The 23,031-nt window shown below is 37.8% G+C and overlaps 1 long non-coding RNA gene across 1 annotated transcript; it reads right to left on the bottom strand.

Moving 5' to 3' along the window:
• Positions 1-230: 230 nt before the first annotated feature.
• LOC113459921 (uncharacterized) lies at positions 231-21,513 on the bottom strand. Its single transcript, XR_012578291.1, has 5 exons — positions 21,338-21,513; positions 5,291-5,387; positions 3,341-3,511; positions 1,747-2,069; positions 231-628 (listed from the first exon to the last, which is right to left on the bottom strand). It is a non-coding gene; the product is annotated as an uncharacterized LOC113459921 (long non-coding RNA).
• Positions 21,514-23,031: the final 1,518 nt, after the last annotated feature.

The raw sequence follows: 23,031 nt of genomic DNA, 5'->3' as shown, positions 1-23,031 counted from the left end.
GAGGTTGCTCAGGGTCCTGTCCCACACCTTGGGCTCTATTATCTACCAGACATGCCTCACAAAACTGCTGTTTGGAGGAAAAAAACAAAAAGGGTAACTTTCTCTCCCTTACTTCCACAACCAGTTAAGTATCACAGAGTACATAGGCCTGTGCACAATGTTGTTGGATAACCTGCAAAAATTCAAATGCATGAAGGCATCTGACTGTTCAAAATAGCACATCAGGACAGGTAAGAATAAAGAAATTAGAAGTATGAATGCTTTGTGCCACCTTAATGCTTCATCAGACTAAATATTTCATATGTAGGACATAAAAAATGTCAAGGTACTGGTATGAATAACTCTAGGAGATTACAGAGTGGGGAGTTGTGAACTGAGTTGTACTTCAGGCAACTGAAAAGGATCGCGTTCTCTGCTTTGTGCCAAAATCCTGACAGCAAAGACAAGCCCTAAAGAGGTTCAAGAAAAGGTTTTAGAGGCTTTCATAACAGACTGAACAGTCCCATTCTAAAGGAAACATGACTCACCACGTCCTGCCACAGGGGACTTGTGTTGGATACGAGTTTTTCCTGCTGGTCTGGGTGTCCTGAGTGTGTGACAGCTCCTGACCTGTCCAGTGTCTGCTGGACTGTGGAGACACATTCATTTATTTACAGATGCTGTGCCTTGTTTTTTTTCTCCCCAGTAAGCTCTGCACATCTCTATCAATTCCAAGCAAAATGCTGGATGCCAAGTCACCACAGGGTATGTGTCAGCGTTTGTTAAACACACTCTGTACACTCTCATTAATTTTACATGGCTGGTTTCACTGTTGGGGAAATGCAAATGGCAGCACATGGCATTGCCCTGTGGGGAAACAAGGGAAATGCTGCATATTTTAGTAATGCAGGATTCATTTTTCCTGCTTTCATAGACTTCTTTGCATTCTTTTGCTGTATGGATGGTTTCTGTGCCACTTCTTACCTGCCTAGGGCACTCCTCTATAGACAGGATTTTTTACACATGACTTACAAATCTCTGATTTTTAAAAACAATGAAAGATAGGCTTTCATGGCAAGAGAATACTTCTGGAAAGAAGAAAACAACCCCTTAAAAAGAACCCAGCAAAATCCTTCTTCCCTCTGTATCTGTCCATGGACTTTGGAGGAAGGCTCACTTAGCATTTCAGTTCTTAAGTCTGCATATTCTCAGTCCAAATTCCCTATTTTAGGACTCAAGAAACAGGATTAGAGCAGAGTTGCATGAACATCCTGCTTGATTTGTGAAGATAAAAGGAGCACTCCTCCTGCAGCAACTGTTTTTACTGTGTTCTGGGAATCAATTGCAGCTGAGGATTTCTGTGGCCAATTGATGGGGAGCAGCAATCAGGGCTGGTGAAGCACAAGGTTGATGTGATGTCAGGGGAGCATCTAGAGGGGAGGATTGGGCAAACCTGCTGCTCTGATGGAGCACATTTCTCCTAATCTCAGTTTGTAGCACTCATCCTCTGCCTCTGCATTTTTCTGCCCATTTTCACACTATTCACTCAGGATTGCTTTACCTCAGCCAAACCCCTGAGCATGAAAAGCCCATCCTTTGCAGATCCCATGGATGTAGAAGGCTGCTCTAAGAAAAATACCTGTAACAATTTGTCTTCCACTTGAGCCCTTTGTCTCATGACCAGCGGCCTGGCACCATTTTAAAAGCACAAGGTTGGATGTACCTGCTGTATTTTCCTTGGGCAACAGTTAATTTATGTTTTCTTACCTGATGTCAGCCAGAAATGATGAAATGTGAGAAGCACAAGATGTACAAACACCGTTCAGCCCAGGGACTCGGCTTCCACTGAGAACTAAATATATTCCTATTTCTACCTCGCTAGCCTCTAGACATTCAGCAGCAGCCAGCTCCTTTTCCAGCATTTTACAGTTTCAGAGGTTTTCAGTGTGTTGTGGTGGTTTATTTTAACAACATCCTGCTTTACTTCTTGATAGTTTTGATCTTGTTATAAACAGCACATCTATCACTCCCAGATGTGAACAATACTAGGTTAGGCACACTTGATAGGAGGGACTCTGCTTTTCACTTCACTGTAAAAAAAAAAAATCAAACACTTCACTGTAAAATAAAATAGATTTCAAAAAAAAAAAAAAGAAAAAAAGCAAAGCAAAACAAGCCACAAAAAAACCCCCCCACAGAAATAACCCAGAAAATTGAAATAAAAACACACGCACAAAAAATACTGCAAAAAAAAAAATCCCTACAAAACTACAGAAAAACTTAACTGACTTAACTGAGCAACTTCATTTCCAATCAGAGTCATAACTTGAAAAAAAAAGTCCCTAGAGTTGGTGATCAAATAATATAAAGACCATATTTATGGTAGCTCAAGGAAGCCAGAGGCATAGATGCTGCCTCTGGAACAGCTGAAAAGATAGCATTGCACTAACAGAAATAAAAAGTTAAATATGTTTTAATTATTTCTAAACCTCTGGCCAAAAATAATATCCATTGTTGGATACATGGCTTTTTGCAATCGCCCAGTGATTTAAATTCAGCATGTCTTGAGGATACGCTCAAGGGTCATAGCACCATGAGGATGCACTGCAACTAATTTTAGAATAATGCGAGAAAACTCTGTTTCTTCATAAAAAGGAGTAACACATTTTGGATTTTACTTTTTGTCACAATGTACTTAATACAGAATTACACTGATAAGAAAAGGAACGTAAGTTTTGCATTAATTACTCAGCAACCAGCACTGTACCATGCATGATTTACACAGCATGAGGTACATAGTATGCATGTGGATCAGTACCCAAAATAATAAATGCTAGTAGCACATGGCTTTAGAAAAAGTTAGAAGATACTAAATTTAAAAGAATAGAATATATTATTCTCTCAATATAGTACAAAATTGTACTGTCAAGCTTGCTGCCATAAGATGTGGAGAGTGGGATTTTTAGAATTTAAAAAAAGAATAAGGCATAAAAACATTTTCTGTGTGAAAATGATGTTCTTTTTCACAAATTTTTTTCCTCTCATTTTTAAGATTTTCATATCAAAGCTAGAGGCCTTGAATAGTCATCACTCCTTCAAACACAAGCTTTTCTCATAGTCTAACACACTGTTTTTGAAGTTTTTGGCAAGCAAACATTTTAATAAAAGAGGAACTATAGTCATAGAGGAAACAGATGAAAATTAAAGTAGCATAGCAAAAACATAATTTTTGGGCCTGGAAGCAGGTGCTGAGAACTGATTTTAAAACACAAGCTCAAAATCTGCCCACCTTTTCATCTTTATTTCTGCCCTTCCTTTCCTCCCCCATCCAGACAGACATTAAAAAGGAATTACCAATAACCTTAAAATGGGCAAATCATGGTATCTGTGATTTTCCTCAGGTATTTAAACCATTGCTTTTGGCCAGGTTCCAAATTTTCCTTTCTTGTTCATAATCAGCATTTGTGAGTTACATTAAGTTGGAATCTCCAAAATGTTGGAGTTTTTTCCATGTTGCAAATACTATATAAAACTGCAAAACAAGTGAAAATAAAGAGAGAATAAAAATCAGTAATTCCATAAACAGGACTGGAACTGAAACTTATTTTACTTGCATGATATTCAGTAAAAACCTTCTCTTCTGCCACTTCCAGAATCTTAACTACGAAATGAAAGAAAAAGTTAAAGCGTTTATTTGGATATTTTCAACTGTTTTCATACATATGCATAATGCAATTGGTTTCCTGCTAGTTTGATTGTAGTAATTTATCCTGTACACCACAAAAATAAAAATAGCTCCTGGAGAGTTTAAATTGTCTGGCAATGAAGATTATATGGGAGCAAAAGTCTATTATCTGCCAATGCTGGAGAAATTAATGCTTAAATAAGGTTAGTATATCTAAATATATTAAATCACCTAAAATTTTGCCACTCATAATATTCTATCATTGTAAAAGACCAGTGGTGAATGATCTATCAAAGAAACAAAATGAGAAAGTATAATTTATTTGGCTCGAAAGATTTCTGGGGGGAAAAAAAAGAACAGTAATTTTAGAAAAATATTGAATGCCTTTCTGTATCACAAGTCAGTGTTGAGTAGATGTCAAGCAGTACTTCTGAATTTTATTTCTCTTTACAGTAGCAAGAGTTTCTCCCACATTTCCTTCTGGATTTGGGGAATTCCTTACTTTGAAGCTCCACTGGGCATTAGTCCCCAAAATATAACATGGTTTTTCTGTGTGCATTTATGACTTTATTTAAGATTCTCTCTGCTGAAAACTGAAACAGTCAAGTGTTTGACTCTTTTGGCTGTGACTCATTCACAGACAAACTGAAGGTTTTCATTATCACTGGCCAAACAAACACAAAGTATCTGTTTGACAGGGTGTTTTTCACCACTAGAAAATTCACCATTTTCTGTGGTACCTCTGTCAGAGAAACCTTTGGATCACACATACATTAATTTATAATTTTTCAGTTTCTTCTACTCCAGCAGCACATTATGCTTTTGGTTGGTATGTAAGGTTAAAACCAGCTCCTGATTGTTGATTCAGAGAGAGATTGTATTTTCTACCTCAAGGAACAGTGGATTTTTCCTTCTCTTTTCCTTGGGGAAAGGGATGACAGTTACCTCCGGAAAGAGTAATTTGAGGATCATTCCTGCAGACTCATTTTTCTATGGGTTTTACCTCATCATCAAATTATCTGAGTAGAGGATCTCCCGCTGCTTAATGAATTTCAAGACATATGAACTAGAGACAGTCCTACCTCCTAAATAGTACCAATTAATTGATGATTAATTTAATTAAATTTCTCATACTTTTTGAAAGATGCTCTGAACAGAACTGTGACTACTCTTGGTACCTGATTTTTAAACACAGAATAATTTCAATCACCCAGTGCTCTCTTGCTCCCCATTTTCAATCAAGCTCATACAAACCCCTGTTGCTGCTTAACACTTTCACTGGTTTTAAGCAGTGAAAAGGTTAGGAATAAAGCACCATATTTCTACAGATTCCAGAAGAATCTTGCCATTTATTTGGCTCTGAGCAGAGAGAGTGATGCAATTCACAGACTGGGTGATTAGAGCACTTATTGGAGGGGCAGAGAGGTTCTTATTGTAGTGACTTTTCAGTCTTTCATTCAATCTGAATTGGCTTCAAATGACAAAATTATACTTTAAAATGCCTTTTATCCTGAATGTTCTCCAGGCAAATGGGCATCAGGGTTCAAATCAGCACAAACAGAACAGGGTATTGAACAAGTTTCTATATGAGTGTCAGTCATTACAATACTGTTAAAAAGCACTGACCTGCTTTAGCTTCCTCATTTGGCAAATTCTTCTCAGAATTTATTTCAGCTGCTTCACTTTCTTTAAAGATTTGTGAAAAGAAACATTTTGTCTTGGGCTGAAAGGACACAAGAGAGTTCTGGTCATATTTCTTTCCCCCTAAAACCTTCAGTGGTAGCAGCAAGGGATGGATTCTGCAGACTTTGTGTTTGTGAAATTGAGGACAAGGTTTGCTGTTCTCTTGTTTCCTTGATTTAACTCAGATCGCATTGACATTATCAGAAATACATTTAACACTAGTGATAGTCACTTGTTACTGGCACATTTTGGTTTAAAAATTCAAAAATTACTCAAACTCTTAAGGTTTCCTCTTAAGATTAGATCCAGGCAAAGACCTCCCTGAACTTCTGCAGGAGGAACATCTACTAGCACTTAACTGCAGCCCATTCCCAGTTTCATTTTTCCTTGTTCTCACAGTCCCCTGAGGTGAGATGTCTCTCTGGTGAAATAGCCATGTCTGCTGCCAATGAGACCAGCGGCATTATTCACCAAGTTTTCATATTATTTAATAAAAACTTGAGAGGATTCAGTGTAATCTGGGAGGAATATCTGCAGTGTCTCAAAAACTTGAACTAATTTCACCATTTTAGTATCACAACCCTTGGTCTGCACCAAAGGGTCTTTGTGAAACGCAGTAATTAAGCAACATCTTCCCACTTTTAATGGAGATGGATAATGAGTTTCTAACAAGAATGGATGATGTCTCTCATTTCTGATTAGAATTAGTAATCCTAGGGAGGGATAGCCACCCTAAACCTGGGAATGAAAGAAACCAATCTAGGCCAGATATAAAGGTTAAACTTAATGTCTTCAAAAAGCTGAGGAGGAAAAAAAAGAAAATAAGAAAGGAAAGGAAAAAGGAAAAAGGAGCACCAAAATGCAGCAAGTATATTTTCTCATCATTTCATTGGACTTCAAAGGGGTGCTTAGTCATGGAGTAAACATCTTCCTCCAGAAAGCACATAAATCTGCCCTGTACATCCCTTACTGCTCTGGGAAGGAATAAATTTCTGTCCTGGCCTTCAGGTCTTTGTGTGCTGTGTATTATGCCTGAAGCATTTTTTCACTGTCACATTCTTAAAACTTTATTTGGGTATTTTCAATGCATTCCTTTTCTGGTTGCTCTAAAACCTTATTAGGTACAACTAAGGCTGATTTTTTAAAATCTGTGTTATCGTAAAATAACTTCTACAAAATTAAAGCCTACCATCAATCTTTACATTTATTTCCTTAGGTTAGGGTATTTCTTGTTATGTCTTTTCTATTTTTAAATAAGTAGAATATATATCAATTGAAAAGTTGAGCATGTGAATAAGTGAACTTAGCATACCACAACTTACTGTGTTCTTCTAATTACTCTTCAATGTTCAAATAATTTCCTATATCTAATTTTAATTACTGTTAGAGGAAAAAATATTTTCCTCTAATTAAAATACAAATTTCACCCAAACAAAACTTTGGCAGAGAAGAAATCTGGTAACCCCAAAAATTAAATAGACACTTCTTAAGAAAAATTTCTTGAGCAATTAACAGTCCTAGGACATTTTGCAGACAACAAATATTACAAAGTTAAATTCCAGATTGCTGAATTGAGAAAAAAGTACATTGGTGCTCAAGTTTTAGTTTTTGATAGCCAGAATTTTTCCAAGAAAATAGGCCTTCTTGATGAGCCTTAAATGATATCTAGCTGGCATTACCCAGTGTACAATTTTTCTCTGACTCTTCATAAACAAAATCAATATATCTAATTTTAAAAATAACAATTTCACACTTGTCCTGCAGGTTGGGATGTTGGACAATATGGAAAACCCTCATCTTGCAAGTCCATGTGACTTGGGGAAATTAGACTATATTGTGCAATTTTCTGCCAAACCATATGAAAACTCTCTATACAGCCCTAAGCTACCATCTTCTCTGAAAAACAAACAAGCAAACAAAACAAAACCCAAGAGCAACAAACCAGACTGAAACAAAGCAAGAAACATCCCTGATATCTGGAATAAATTTACATTCATGTGCATTTCTTACATCTCTACAGATGCTGATAGCAGACAAGCTTCTTGTGAAAATAACCTGTGCTAGCAGAGAAAGAATAAACCAGGCATAATTCTTTGGTCGGGTAAAACAATCACCAAGAACAGAATCTGTTCTGCAATCCTCATCTTGTAAAGTACTTCTATATTGGTACTTGAACAGAACCTGGAGAAATGAAGAGCCATCATTTGCAGCCCTTTATCTTCTTTCCATTCCCTGGTACCAGGAGCCTGTGGGTATTTATGTTTCATCTGCATAGGACTCCATTGCACAGCTATTGTGATCTGCACTAATAACTACACCCTGGAATTACTGCTGTGCTAATGTCTTCCCACAAACCCTCTTGTCCTACCACCTGACAAAGCACTGCCTGTGGGGAGAACAGCTGTGACTGCCCCGTTTTTGATTTCTGTATTTTGTGTGGTGTTGCAGTGTGTTGTAATAGCCTATTTTAAACTTCCGGGTCCCTCCCCAGGTGTGCCAATACCCTCTTCCCCTCCCCCCCTCGTCCCTTGCTGGGTGAGTCCTGTCAATTAGGCTTAACATTCCAACAAGGCGTTGTGTCCTTGGGCAAGTTCAAAGGATGCCCCTCAGGCCCAGAGGTCATTGGTCTGTCTAGCTGTCATTCTCCCCTGAGACCCTGCCCCTCCCACCTGGTTGATGGCTCACCTGTCCCCTCCCCCTGCTCCGGGAGCTTAAAAGGTGAATCAGACCATGCAGCCGCGATTCTGTTGGAGCTGTTCCTAAGATTCAGACCTCTGTAACCATGGAATAAACCTCTGGATATAACCCTCCAGCAGAATCCTCTCCTTCTTTCTCTTCACCATCGCCTGAAGCTTTCCTCCTGAGGTAAACAGAGTTCCTAACAAGCCTGGACTTGTTTAGTGCCCAGCTGCAACCACCAGCAAGCTAAAGGTGTCTCTGGGGTGATACACCACAGCTGCCGCCTTTGGCCTAGCAGCGAGGGTCAGACTGGCCCAGGCACAATCTAACTGGTAATATTGGGATTCATATTCCAATAGTGTGGGGCTCAAAGACGCTGTGGCACAGTGAGAAATGCCCTGGCTGCACACCTGAGCCCCTCCTGAGGTGTCAGAGCATCCCTCCCTCCTGTACAGCTGCACCTGGAGTGAGACCGAGCTGTGATGCCACCCAGAGATGCTCCAGCCTCAGCAAACAGGGATGCCCTTTCGTGAGCAATTGCCACCAGTCTCAGGATGAAGGAATCTGTAGAGAGGGTGATTTTTTTTAAAAAAGCATATCCAGACAGCACAAATATGTGATTCTGTTTAAATATGTTTAAATATTTCCGTGTGATTTTGTCTAAACATATCTTTCTTAGACATGGAAGAAGAGGGGCCTGAAAGAGCATAATATTTTAAAGATGTTTATTTCTAAAAGTACTGTGAGGTATACATCTCTTGGGCAATAGACTTGCTTGTAATAAAGTACAAATTAGTAAAAATACACTGAGTCACATTTCTGCACATGGGCTATCCTCTAGCTTTAGGCAAAACACTACAAACATCTGTTATATCTACTGCACATCAGCAGTCTGCTGATGTTATAGTTTTTACTGTGGATTTTAAGTGTGGTATTTAAAAGCAGCAGATGTATATCTGAGGATTCCTTTCAAAGAATGATTACAGCTACGGAACATGCTTGGCAGATTTATATACATTCAATTTTTATAGGTTTACTCTTAAATGTTTGTGAAATACGTAGGGCAGAATTGTTCAGATACCAGGCTATGCTCCCAGCAAAAAATCTTAGGTTTTAGCTTTATATGTGGGTTGTTTGGGCAGAGAAACACACCCTGTGCCAGAACAGAACAGGTTATTTTGACTGCAGGCAGTACAAGACAGTCCTGTGAACTCAGGACTTTATATTTTACACATTCCCACAATGCATCCAACATTAGAATTGACACCTCAGTTATAAAAGCACAACTACATCAGGAATTATTTATAAAGAAAAAGAACAAAGAAGAGTACTCACAGCTTTAATAACACTTTTAAAAAGGATTATTGCAGCTTTTGGATTTAGCATGGAGATGGAATATAGTCTGGGGCTTGTGCAATAGGGAAAATGGAGGAATCAGGTGACTGCATATGCGAATGTTCATTTACCTATATGGATCCACAGGGAATGCTTTATTTACCATCCTTTTGCAGACAGAAACCATTTTCCATTCTCCATCCCTTTTTCATTCATAACCCAAAAAGAGAAATGCTGATTTCTGCTGACCTTTGGCCAGGTGGGTTAAAGGGGGAGGTACCCAAATATGCACCTGGACATCATCTGGATCAATTTTACCAATGATCCTAGCTGAAACTGCTGCTTGGGAGAACAGCAAATTAGGGAGGAGAAGGTTTGCAAATGCCTACCTAAATTTTGTGAGCCATGCCTAGTTCTACTCCATATATTTTAACTAGAAATAATTATGTGAAATTCAAAGTTCCTGAAAAAAACATGTTTAATTTCCTTTAGTTCCTTATTTCCATTGCAATCAGCACAAAGCAATAGCTACTGTAGGACTAAGCCATTTAAATAAGAAGAATGAAAGAATCATGAAATACATATAAAGAAGAAAGAACATGAAATACATAAAAAGGTCAGGCTTTTCTTTTCCATGTACAGATTGTGTGCAAACTAATATTTCAACAAATGTCCAGACAGTTGCCTAAATGAAATACATGGCTGTGCCTGTGTTTGAGAACCTTTCTGTTAAATTTTCATCAATGGGTTTTGGCCTGGACCTCGCAAATTCAGAACCTTTGCTGAAAGGATCCAACAAACTTCCAAGGAAATTAAGTTACTATTTGTTCCTGAGGACACTTGATCACACAAGTCTGTGCTTAGATATAAATACCTACTAAAGGACTATGCAACTAAGAGCTGTGTGTCAGGTTTATTATTATTAGTAGTATCAGTATTAGTATTTGTATTAGCATTAGCATTAGTATTATTAATCTGGTCATTCTTTATGATCCATTCACATCCAAACAAATGCACAGGCTGTCTCTGAGGGGGAGAAAAAAAGAAAATAATAAAAGAAAAACAAAAAATTAGGAAGGGAAGGGGAAAATGAGAAGGAGAAGGAAAAGGAGAATGAAAAGGAGAAGGAGAAGGAGAAGGAGAAGGAGAAGGAGAAGGAAAAGGAAAAGGAAAAGGAAAAGGAAAAGGAAAAGGAAAGGAAAAGGAAAAGGAAAAGGAAAAGGAAAAGGAAAAGGAAAAGGAAAAGGAAAAGGAAAAGGAAAAGGAAAAGGAAAAGGAAAAGGAAAAGGAAAAGGAAAAGGAAAAGGGAGTCCATATAAAAAAGCTGTCCCTAGGAGAAAACAGTTTTTAAACACTGAAGGAATTTTGCCACAAATATGCAAGTTCTTACTTCTTATACTGTATGTATTTATTACACAGAGTAACTTACTAGGGTTTATGGGAAATACTTCACAATTTAGAATACATTCTGGATGTTTCAAATTGTGGATGTCTCTGATGAGATAAGCCTTTTTTAAAGCCTTACTGTATGTGTGTCACTGCTCAGGATTTCCTGAAAATCCTGCAAAATTGCAACTCTCTCCTCTCTCCAAGAAACACTACCAGGAGCACTGCATTCGTATTAGTTAAAATGTTATTTCTCCAACAGAACAGAAGCTGAGTAAGATACATTTATCAAAATTGGTAGCTATTTGGTTTCAAAAAACCCTACCAATTAAAGTTGCTGTGATGTATTGATTTTCTCCTCAGTTTTTAATGAGGGCATGTAGAGCAGTAGAGCTTGGGCCTGTGACTGTAAAAGACAGAAAAATATTCTAATTGGGTAAAAATATAGACTTATACACTGTCAAAATATGATTTCCACTTAGCTCCACTGTTCACTGTCATAACCTCAGCAAATTAAGACAAACTTCATACTATTGCAGTGGAGGAAGATTTGCAGCAACAACTGTACTAAAAAAATATATATATTAAGAACCCATAACTGAATAAGCAAAAGTCTGAAAGTAGCCAATAATGTACCTGCTCTGCAATTAGCAGTGACGCAAGGGTCTTAATGAATGCCTATGGAGCTCCTAAGCTTAAAATATTTTTTAAAAAATTTATTAATTATTAACTATTATTAATTTTTATGCATTTTGAAAAGGCTTCAGTAAGTTAAGAAATAATGCCTCTTGCTATACACACCCCAAATTTTCCAGAAGAACTTTGGAAAAGCCCAGAATAAACAGAAATTCAGGGCCAATGGTGTATTTAAAGCTCAAACTCCCACTGTGTTTAGTGCCCAAGTCACACCAAATTCCCAAGAGAGGCACTTCAGTCTCACATATCTTTTCTGAACATACCAAGCTTTTGTGGTTGAGCAGGCCCCACCTATCAAAAACATCTGGCAGGTGAATATTTTGAGCCTCTAAGTGCAGGCTTTCAGCCACACAAGTATTTTTTCATTCTGGTTTACCCTTTCCATGTTCCTCTCATTTGCCATTTTTACCTTAGTTTCCCTTCCAACCATCTCCTCCACTCGTTTATTCACTGAATGGCTCAACTTCCATCATTCATGTTCCTTTTCAACCTTCATTTCAAAACCCCTTTCACCTCCTCTTTCAGGAAAATTGTAACTGGGATAGAACAACATTTGCACATTGCATTTGAGCTCTGGCAGAAAGCTCAAAAAAACTGCCTAGGAAAACAACTCGCAGTGATGACGGACTTATGCCTGGAGAAGAAAAAAGTTCTGTAGGGCTAGAGAGCAGTCGAATAGTCACCATTCCTAGCCTTGTTTTTCTTGAAAAAAAAACAAAAAAAATTCTGTATTTATGCTCTTTCTAGAAAATTCTTTTTTTTTAAGTAAAAAAAAAAGGGAAAATATCAATATTTACGTAGAAGTGAGACATTTGGTAGCTAACTACTGGGAAATAAAAGAAATATAAAAGCTCAAGTCCAGTCCCAAGGGTTACTAGTAGAGAAGATGTTTGGGGAATTGAGAGACCCTGGACATTTCTTAGAGAAATTTAATTTAATAAACCCTGTAAATTGCAAAAGACACCAAGCAGAATATTCTGAAGGCCCACAGACAATCTTCCAAGAATTCATAAGAGAAATAATATGCATTAACCAGGGTGAAGATTTAAAGAGCTGTGCATAGGAGAAGCACCTCAGTGCCTGGAAGTGAGTATAACATCCACTATAAAATTAATTAAAGACCTGTCTCTTTGGTACCTTATTGTAGGACTAAGATCTTGCTCCTTAGAAGCAAAACACACAGAAGGTGCTGCAGCTCTGTGAGACTCCTGACACTGGTATGGCAGGAAGAAACTGATCTAAGCCCAAGACAATTTGCTGACGGGATTCACAAAGAACATTTTAGCAATATTCTTCTCAAATCCAGAAGGAAAAAAGAAAAGGGAACAAGAAAAGAAAAAAAAATGAGAGACTGTTTCAATGAAAGATGAGGTTCAATATTAGCAAATGAAAGACAGGTGATTTAGATAAAATTAATGAGACTGAATTTCCTTTTAAGCAGATATTTTGTTAAATTCTGATATTGCTAATGATGAACCCAGCACTGCTACCTTTCTTCAGTTACTAAATTTTGTTTATGGGGCACTTGCTGTGGCAAAAAAAAAAATCTCTGAAAGAGAGGAATATAGGGAAAATATATGGAGACAGAAAAAACTCAGGGAGAATTTTAAAAGGGTTAGATTATGGTAAGAATTCATAAAAATTCCAATACATGTCCCCCTTGTACTTATGAAGGGCAATTTAGATTTACACAAATATTAACAATGTAGTTTATTTATATGAATGCACTTACATCTACATTGCAATAATAAATAAATATCGCAGAATCCCGGGATGGTTTGGGTTGGGAGGGACCCTAAAGCTCATCCAGCTCTGATCCCAATACCTTCCACCACCCCAGGCTGCTCCAAGCCTCATCCAGGCTGGCCTGGGACATTTCCAGGGATGCTGCTCTGGGCACCCTGCGCCAGGGCCTGCCCACCCTCACAGGGAACAATTCCTAATTCCCAATATCTAAATCCCCTCTCTCTCAGTTTGAAGCCATGTATATGAAAACATACATATATATCTATGTGTCAAAGTGGAAAAAATAAATGACTTCTCAGATGTATAAAAAAGCAAGAGTTATAACATTACAGGATTTCCCATAGCTTTAAGATGCATATGGATTTATTTGAGGTGTACATATATTTAGAAAGAGGGAAATTCAGCCTCAAAATTGTTCTTTCTGTCCCCCCCCCAAAAAAAAGGTTTATTTGATTCTACATTTTACATCCAAAACGCTTTTACAGAAGCAAATAAAAAGCTTTTGATTTTATAGGGAATTTGCATTGCATACACAATAACAAAATCTGCCATTCCCTAAGAACTGGATTTAACAACCAGTAGATTTTCCTAATCACTGTGTGTACAAGTTCACCTTGTGCATGGACAGGAACAAGTGCTGGGACATTAATCTTGTTCTCACCCACAGACCGGAAGGCAAGGGTTAAAGCAGACATCAGACTTTTTGTGGCTTGACTTCTCCCCTGATATCCTTCTTTTTACTGGGATAAAGAAGAGGGGAAAAAAAGGCAAGAGTCATTATAAAAATGTCTGTGAAGAATAAAGAAGGGGAGGCAATCTCTCAGAAATCTCTTCCTACTTTATACTTACAGCTGAAGATGGTACATAAAGCACGCATTAAATCCTACTGTGGCTCACTCAAATGAGGTAACACTGTAGAAAATGCAATTTTCCCTCTAAAATCACCAGGTTTTATTCATATAACTGAGACATAAAACACAGCAAATGATTTAGTGATAGTCTCAAAAGCTATCAGCTAATATTCAAAGATTATGCAATGGACAAAACTTCAGCATCCAAAAAGATGTCCAAAGACCAATCATCTCCTCACAAGGGTAAGCAGTAAAATATAAAACACAAGTACAGATCCTTCCATGAAAATTCATACAAAGCCTTGCATTTTCTCTGTGGACACTGCAGGTTTCAGTTTCTGGGGGGAAATATCTGACAGATGTCCGGGGAGGGTTTCAGGAGATGACCAAGCTGCTGAACGAGAACCAGTGGACCCCAGAAAAACACAGGGTGATATTTTCTTTCTCACCTAAAAAGCAGCACAGATTTTAAAAGGATATGATGGTTACTACTCGAAATTTAAACTATCACCTGCTTTTCCACATCCCAAACACTGCAGAACGAAATGCACCTATCAGCCAATTAGGCATTCAATAGATTCCCATTAGGAATGTCAGGCAAAACTGGCAGAAACCCTCTTTTGAGCTGATCTTGATCACATTTCTTCTGTCAGCATGTTTAAGTTATTTGCTGTCCCTGAACATATTCACTTAGTTCCAGAGATTAAGAAATTCTCAGTAAACAATTTTGCCCCTGGAGTGGATTAGCAGGACATATTTGCTATCTGTCATCAAAGCCATTTGATATCATTCTCTCATTAGGAGCCATGGCAACAGAGCACAGTAAAAAATGATGCTTTTGAGGGAAGGCTCAGGCCTCAAAAGAGATGAGATGCTCCCAGCACAGAAGCTGATCTCCCAGTGCTTCCCATGCCAAAGGAAGTACAATTCCCTCCAAAACTGGCCATCAGGCCTCAGGTCTTTCAAGGCTTTCCCACCTAAAAAGGGATCACCTGTATTATTGATAAATGTGGTTTCCTGCAAATCAATACATACTCATCTGTGGCCCACTTGCAGAGATACAGATCATTCCAAAGGCAGGAATTTTGGTGAGGGTTGCCCATTGCAGACTATGAGTCATCTAAAAGCACTTCACAGACGATGGAAAAAAGCCAAAGTATATAGAAAGTTTAATTTAATGTATTAGTTGTTTTTAAAGGCCATGAAGCAGCAGCGAGTGGCCAAGAATAATGCTGTTGGGAAAGTCTGTATAGAGGAAGATTAATAATGAAAAAAATAAAGATTAAAAAAAAAAACCCCAACCACTTTTCAGTGTCTCTCATATGGATTTCTCTGCTCATTTTGTCCAGACCAAAACACTGAAGGTGCTGCAACTTAAGTTGGTTAAGTTGGATATATTTATTACTAAACATGCAAGTCTGATACTACCAACACTTGATCTGCCAGTATGACCTCTTCAGGAAAAGAGAAAATAATCTCATCCTGGTCCAAACTTGGAGAAAATTGAACTCCAAACAGTTCCCATGCAAGAGCAGCCAAGCAGGTCAGAACCAAAGCAAGGAAAACCCATTTGCATCCCTTCTGTCTACCTGGCTCAGACTTCCTCAGGATTGAGTGCAACAGCAAAACACTCAACAAACACTTCATGTGGCTTTTGTATCAATCCATGAAAAATTATTGGGTGAAATTTGGTCATCATCATTTACAGCAGCTTAAACAGAGCTTAAATATGGTTCTAGCAAGAGAGAGGGTGAAAATAAGCCCTAAGCACACAATTACCCCTTTGCAGGAACTTCAAAAATTCAAGCAAAAATTTGACTGTCTCAAAGTATCTGGGGAAAAAAAATGTTTGTCTGATGATGAAGCCAAGCTGCTTCTTCTTCCTTTAAGTATTTTGTGTCCCCTTGCTCAAGGACAGAAGTGTTCATTTTGAATAAAAAACTGGAGAGCTTTATTTTCTCAGTCCCAAGTTATTAGCTGCCACCATGGTGATGAAGCTGTTGTGACTACTGTGGCCTCTCTTACTAAATAGTGAAGGAAAATCCTATTTCAGTAACACAAAAACTGTATTTAAAGGAATGATTCTTTATCATGGGTGTATTTATCAGAGCAGAGACTAAAAGTGCTATGCAGTTTTAGCTCTAAGCTTCAAGTCATTCGTTTTCACTTTTCCTTCTAAAAACAGAAAGAAGAGCAGAGTCCAAAGGAAAACTCACACAGGTAACCTGAATGTGACATTTCTGGATTATATGCACCTATTTTTATTGCTGATCCTACTCTTTAACAACCATTCCTTAGTACACTGAACACTTGTCAAAAAAGACAAATTCACATGTACAGCAAACAACACTAAAGTTCCTTCATGACAGATTAAGTGCTATACTTCTTTCAAAACGTGGCTTGTTAAAGCACTAATTATCTGAATTTTCCTTCAAAAGAAAAAACGAAAATCACTCCAGGGTGCTCCAAAGATTGGACCTCAGGACTACAGAACAGCACTTTAGATTTCAATGAGAAAAAAACCAAAAAAACAAACAAAAAAAAAAAAAAAAAACACCAAACAAAAAAAAAAAAAAAAAACCAAAACAAAAAAAACCCCCACAGATGCATGCATTTATGCATTTTAACAGTCCCTATCCAATTCATTTTTCTGCAAGGACAGGCATTTGTTCTGTCAAAAAACAGGGAGAATTAAAACACATACCACCCACCCTCCCTGCAAGAAAACTGTAGAAAGGATGGGAAACTTCCCTTCACAAGCTTCGGAGCTTCAGATTAAAAACCAGCACCCAACAGCTACGGGGAGCATTTCTGTTTCCACCTTCCATAACTCTGATCTCTCCTGCCATCACCAGGCCAACCTACAAGAGTCCATTAATTCACTTTCAATTGAGGTTATTTCACTCACCTCAGGAAAAAAATAAAACCACACAAGATAAAATTAAAAGTCACAGACCATTCACTGTCAAAACCCATGCACTTAACAACCTCAGCTCATTATGAGGCCATCTAATTAGAAATGTTTCATGGAGACATCAATAGTTTTAGCCTGATCTCTGAAGATTTTTTTTGTTGTTGGTTTGTTAGTTGTTTTTCAATTTGGCTAGCTGTTTGAAAATATAATCAACAGGCTAAATAGAATTGCAGCTAAGATATATGCTTTAATTATAGGAACTTCAAACAAGTTGCCAACTTGGCTTATCTGACAAAAACCTTTTCCAAATTGATTTAGAATATTCTGCCATCACCTCATTAGTAGTACAGTTAAAATGCATTACTTGGGTCAAAAGAAGCACATGTATTCACAGACTTCCACAAAAACCCAAAGAAAAAACCATTTCAGCTAATGTAATGACTATCTCAAGAGTTCTAGCAAATTGCCTGATACACAAAGGTGGTAAATAGAAAAATGCTGGCAAAAGAATAATCCTTGGGGAAAATGTTTTTCTTTGCTCCCACTCATTCTCTTTGTTTTTCCTAACAATAGGTAAGCTTCTAATCTTAGGTGTTTTTCTAGGGAGAAAGAAACATTTTCCTTCCATATTTAATTCTTTCAGGTTATGAGTTTGAGAATTGCTTCATGATTCTGAATGTTTGCAGTTTTCAGTGTCTACATCAAAAGATATTAAGGGAACAAGACAATTGCATTTGGGTACTCAAGAAACAAAGGCACAAAATCATCCGTTTTCATACTGTGTGCTAAGAATTACTTCAGTTGTTTGACTTAGAGTTTGAAATTTTGATAAAAATTCTAAAGAAGTAAAAGTAGAAGTCTGTAACTGATACAGAGCAAAACAACTAAAAATCAGCAGGGTTTTAAAGTTATTTCAGACTTTGCAGTCAATCTCAGGAACGCTGATGCATCCGTGGTTCAAACCTTGATATTTCCTATGAGATAATACACAGAAGTACAATTTTCTGGAGTGTAATTGCATAAAGCATTTCTTAAAGAGTAATAGAAGAATTTCAGGTTATCTATCAAAGGAAATCTAGTGAAAAAAAATGCATTTGGTTGAAAATGAGGGGATTCTGTCACATTAGGCACCACTGCCCTCTTCAGTCAGGCAGACATCAATTTCATACACTTGTTCAGAGAACTTTGCCTGATAAATCCCCACCAAAATACCAACAAGCATGAACTTTATTTTTCCTTTAGGCAGTATTTCTCTCCTAATAACAGGATATGATGCAGCATTTCATTAACCTAATGAAAATAGATATTTTGCTGTAATGTTTGACGCATGGCTTAGACATATATGCCCTATGAAGGCAGTGTGTATTTCTCTACATACTTAACATATAGATATATAAATATATGTATGTATGGATATGAGAAACATGGTGGTTTTTGAGGAGAAAGCTGCATCACTAAGAAAACAAGTAACTCATGGTTTTCATTCACTTAATATCTGACAGGACTATTAAGCAATCACATAACTTCAAAGCAGGACTTCAATAAACTTGCAACAACTGATTAATTAAACATAAAATACATGAGCTGTCCTGTAGCCTGCTGAGGCAGTTTAAGTGTCACCTTTTTATTTAGTCTTCATCACAGCTGCATCTGTGTTTAATAGATTTTAAAACTGTATCTCTCTAGCTCATTTATCTCCCTTTCTCCCTATCTTCTTTCCAGTAACTATTCCATAGTTCCAACTCCTCTCTCACTGCTCTCCCTACTTTCTCTCCCACCACTTTTAGATGTAAAATATGGGTAGGACAACAAGGAAAAAGACCAAACAGAATAGGATTGCAAGAGAGCCAACACAGCACCAAAACAAGATGGTTAGAAGGAAAATGTTATTCTTTAATGGTTCAACTGAATACCCATTTGTGATTTCTATGGCAGAAGACGGTTAACACGAGAAAGTAAAATACACCTAACATATGGATCATTTTAAGCTGTAAAAGGACATTATGTGCATTTGTACTCCCCTGCACACAGCTATCTACTCCTTCAAGCAAGCCTTCTATCTCTTTTGGGTACTTGTACAAACTTGTAATGGGCTTTTGCATTATACAAATAGCTCTGTAAAGAGAAAAAAAAAAGAGCACCAAACCTACACTGAAATTTTTTAAAAAATAGAAGCAGTAACACCTGCAAACTTTTGACTTTGTGGTCCATCATACTATACCAGTAGGAAAAAATACTCAATAAACACCTCCAGAAAAAGTTTTCAAACAACTTTACAACCCTGAAACCCTACAAAAGTCCGAAGCTTCAACATTGCAATTCATTATTTGGAAAGACAGCACATGAGAAAAGCTTTTTTTGACATTATTCCATCTCTAATATCATTTTAGAAACCAGCAATAAAGTCAGAATCTGAGAGAGGACAGTGAGCTGCGCTCTTAATCACCAGGTTTTACCTGGATCAATAGAGTGGATCTAGTTGGAATTTCAAACACTGCATCTGTTTTCCTTCTTCACTAAAACCAAGTACATAGGAGATATTGCTCATGTTTGCTTAGGAATGCACAGGGCTGCATGAGACCACAGGAAACAACTGAGAGGGCCAGACCAATGGATAATCACCATCATCATCATCATCAAATTCATGATGGATAATAACTAATTCCTAAAGTCAGTCTTCCTAAAATCAGCTGGAAAAGGAAGACAAGGACCTATTAAAAGTTTTCACTGTTTGCAAATTTACCTTAGATGTTGGCATTTCAGAACTGATAAACAGAATTATAAAATCCATGTGTTTTTAAATATTTTATTTTATTTTGGCTTCATACCAAATTTTCAATTGTGACTGTGGTCACAGGAGTTTTCAGGAGGAGAAAGAGACGAGTATGTTGACTCCATCATTAGAAGGCTTGACTTATTATTTTATTATATATATATATATATATATATATATAACATTATAACTATACTAAAAAAGAAATAGAAAGAAAAGGATCTCAGAAGCTGGCTAAGCTAAGAATAGAATAGAAAACAATGATAACAAAGGCAGCTGGCCCGGGCAGAGAGCAAGACCGTGAGTGGTCAGTAGATCCAAACATCCACAGGAGACCAAGCACGGATCCACCTGTTGCATCCCACAGCAGCAGATAACCATTGTTTGCATTTTGTTGCTGAAACTTCTCAGCTTCAGAAGGAACAATCCTAATGAAAGGATTTTAATGAAAAGATATTCAATGAGTGTCTAACTGATTCAAAGAGATGATTAGAGAATTTTCATACATAGAAACATGGAATCCCAGAACCACATCCCCCAACCTGCTCCTCACAGCGATTTTGATGCAGCCCAGCATGTGACTGACAATTCCTATCCAGGCAATGTTTGAAATTAGCCGGAAAAAAGAACTGAGTGCTTTTCTGAAAGCCTATTTTCATCCTTTATCTCAAAATATACTTTTGGCCTGTCTTCGTCATTCAGTTTTACAGATTTCTATTATCATCTTAAGTCTCACTCACTTTTGATCAAGAACTTTTTTTCTAGCACTAAAATGGAAAGCAAGTTTCTTCCTGTATTACAAGTACATCCAAATACCAACATAGATACATACCTGTGACCAGGAATGACAACAACTTTTTTCATTGACTAGGGATAAAAATAGGTACACACACCCACTTTATGAAAAATTCCTCTTTTCTTAATATTTCTTTATATCTTCCCTTTTAATTGTATTTTTCTTTCAAAATAAATATCGTAACAAAGAGTCCATAGTTTTTATTTATGTTATTCACTAAAAACATAATGAAGATGGTGACACTCAAGTATCACCTGAGTGACAAGTGTCTCTGAGAATGGGTTTATGAAAAGCCAGAAGCAGTGTTGGACATTCCAGGTTTTTTTAGTAGCTACCAAGTGACCAAGTCAGTGACTTGGAAAGCACTGCACAGAGAACTAAAAACATCTCCTGCACTAACAGGAGGGGTAGAAGGAGTCAGGAGGCAAGAGAAAGGTACTCATGATGCACTAGGGAGAATTAATGTTGTTTTAAATGACATGACAGTCCTGCACTGCAATTTCTGACCCTGTCTGCTTTCTGAAACCATGCAGAAGCAGCACAGGTTAACAGCAGCTCTTAACAAATGCTGCCTGCACAATTCCGACCTCATCACACACTTGGAAGAAAAATCTTTAACCCAAAAGATCAGTGTGGCATTTCAAGCAGAAAATCCCTTCATAGTGATCACCCAAACTCTACAGGTACCTTTCAATTCACCTTTCTGTTTCTTGCTGGCAGCATCAGAAGCAGAATTGCAGTGATACAAAGAACTGACAATCCTTCCTTTCAGAGGAACAAAAGAGAACAAAAGAAAAACCAGACAAGCACTTACCTCTGTGTCCCTGAAAATACAAAATGTGAAGCCAGGGAAAGATTATAGTGAAGAAGAATACATTTGTTCGGGAGGGAAACTATAGAAATGTGAAAACTTGTTAACAGCTGCATCAGAAAATTCTTCCTGGCATACACACAGAACAAAGGCAGCATTTGGTGAATGGGTCAGCCCAGGTTTGTCTACAGGAAGAGAGAAAGAAAGCCAGTGTTTGATATCTGGCTTCTGAGAGGGTTCATTCATTCTGTTAACTAAGAAAAAAGTAACCAGAGAGGCTGAAAGTTGTCAGGATGGAATTAGAGAGATGCCTATGGCTCTCTGATATCGCAGTCTGGCGCTACTGCCAACACAGTATCAAAGTAAATACAAACCACTTTTTTCTTTGCTTGTGTCAATGCAAAATAGCAGTGTTGGAGCTCAGTTCCATCTTGCTCCTGACCAAGTTTTGCATAAATCTGCTGCAATATTCAGCTGAGTGCTCCAACTTCATGTCCAGCTACAAAACCCCAAAGTTCTGCCAGAGGCTGTTACTGACACAGATCCATTGGTACAACAATATATATAAATACAGGTTTGCTTCTTCAATTTCCCCCAGCTCATTTCCAGTTGTAAAGATGTGTCTTAGACCTAGGAGATGCTGCCACTGATGGGAAGGGATATTCTGAATTACAAAAGGATCTCAGCCATGCTCTTTTTAGAAAGGGATAGAGCAGGACACCAAAAGGGGCAGAGCAAGTTGAAGTCATGCCTGGTTGAAACGTCAGGCAGCACACAAATCATCTCAGACTGCTGCTAAATTCAGCTTCCACTTACTTTACAAGCAAATCTCCCAACACTGGAAGGTTTAAGTGCACATGCCTCCATGATCCATTGCCTCCAGGAAATGGCTGCATATATTCGATCACAGACAAGCAGAGCACCTGTACATCACATACAGAGCTGAGTTAGAGCGTGAGCAGGGCACTTTCTCTGAGAATCCTGCACAGCTGTCATCTCAGAAACCCACGAGCAGAAAAATGCAAAGCAACAGAGCTAGAGACTGCTGTTTTTAAGTTGTGCTACAGCCAAAACAAGCAGTAAAGTCTATTTAGCATTTCTGACATCATCTGTAAGAACAGCAAATGAATTAACTCACCAAAAGCAGACTGAATGTAGCTGGGCCACAGCCAGTGACTGGTGGAGTAGTTAGAATTCACCTACAAATCTGTGAGCATCTAAGACTTTAAAAGAACAAAACCAGCCTTCATATGAACTGGTTTCGATTCATCAGTCCATTCCTCCAACTCAGATGAGATCCCTACTTGAAAAGTGTTGTCCCTGCTCCCTAAAAATGTATCCATACTGTTTTCAGTCTCCATCTTAGAGTCAGAACAAGAAAACAAAAATAGGGAAAGATGTGCATGTGCTGTAGCTGGAAGGTGCATTGTTGGAATCTTGGACACTGAGAATTTTAAACTTTCTGTGCTTAAAGCCACAGACCCACAAGAAAACACTACATTTGATCTGAGGCTGTGGAGAGGGTTTCCAAAATTAATTAATAGTACTGGGATTATAGGTGTGTAGTTGGTTAGAGGTGTGTATTATCACAGGGTGGAAAACTTAGGAGTTTGGGGTTTTAGAATATAGTAATAAATATGAAGAAAGATGGATGTTGAAAAAAATTCCTTTTTGTCTTAAAAAAGAAGTTATAAATT

Source organism: Zonotrichia albicollis, chromosome Z (assembly GCF_047830755.1).
Source record: "Zonotrichia albicollis isolate bZonAlb1 chromosome Z, bZonAlb1.hap1, whole genome shotgun sequence".
NCBI lineage: Eukaryota > Metazoa > Chordata > Aves > Passeriformes > Passerellidae > Zonotrichia > Zonotrichia albicollis.
This window is presented reverse-complemented; position numbering and strand designations above follow the sequence as displayed.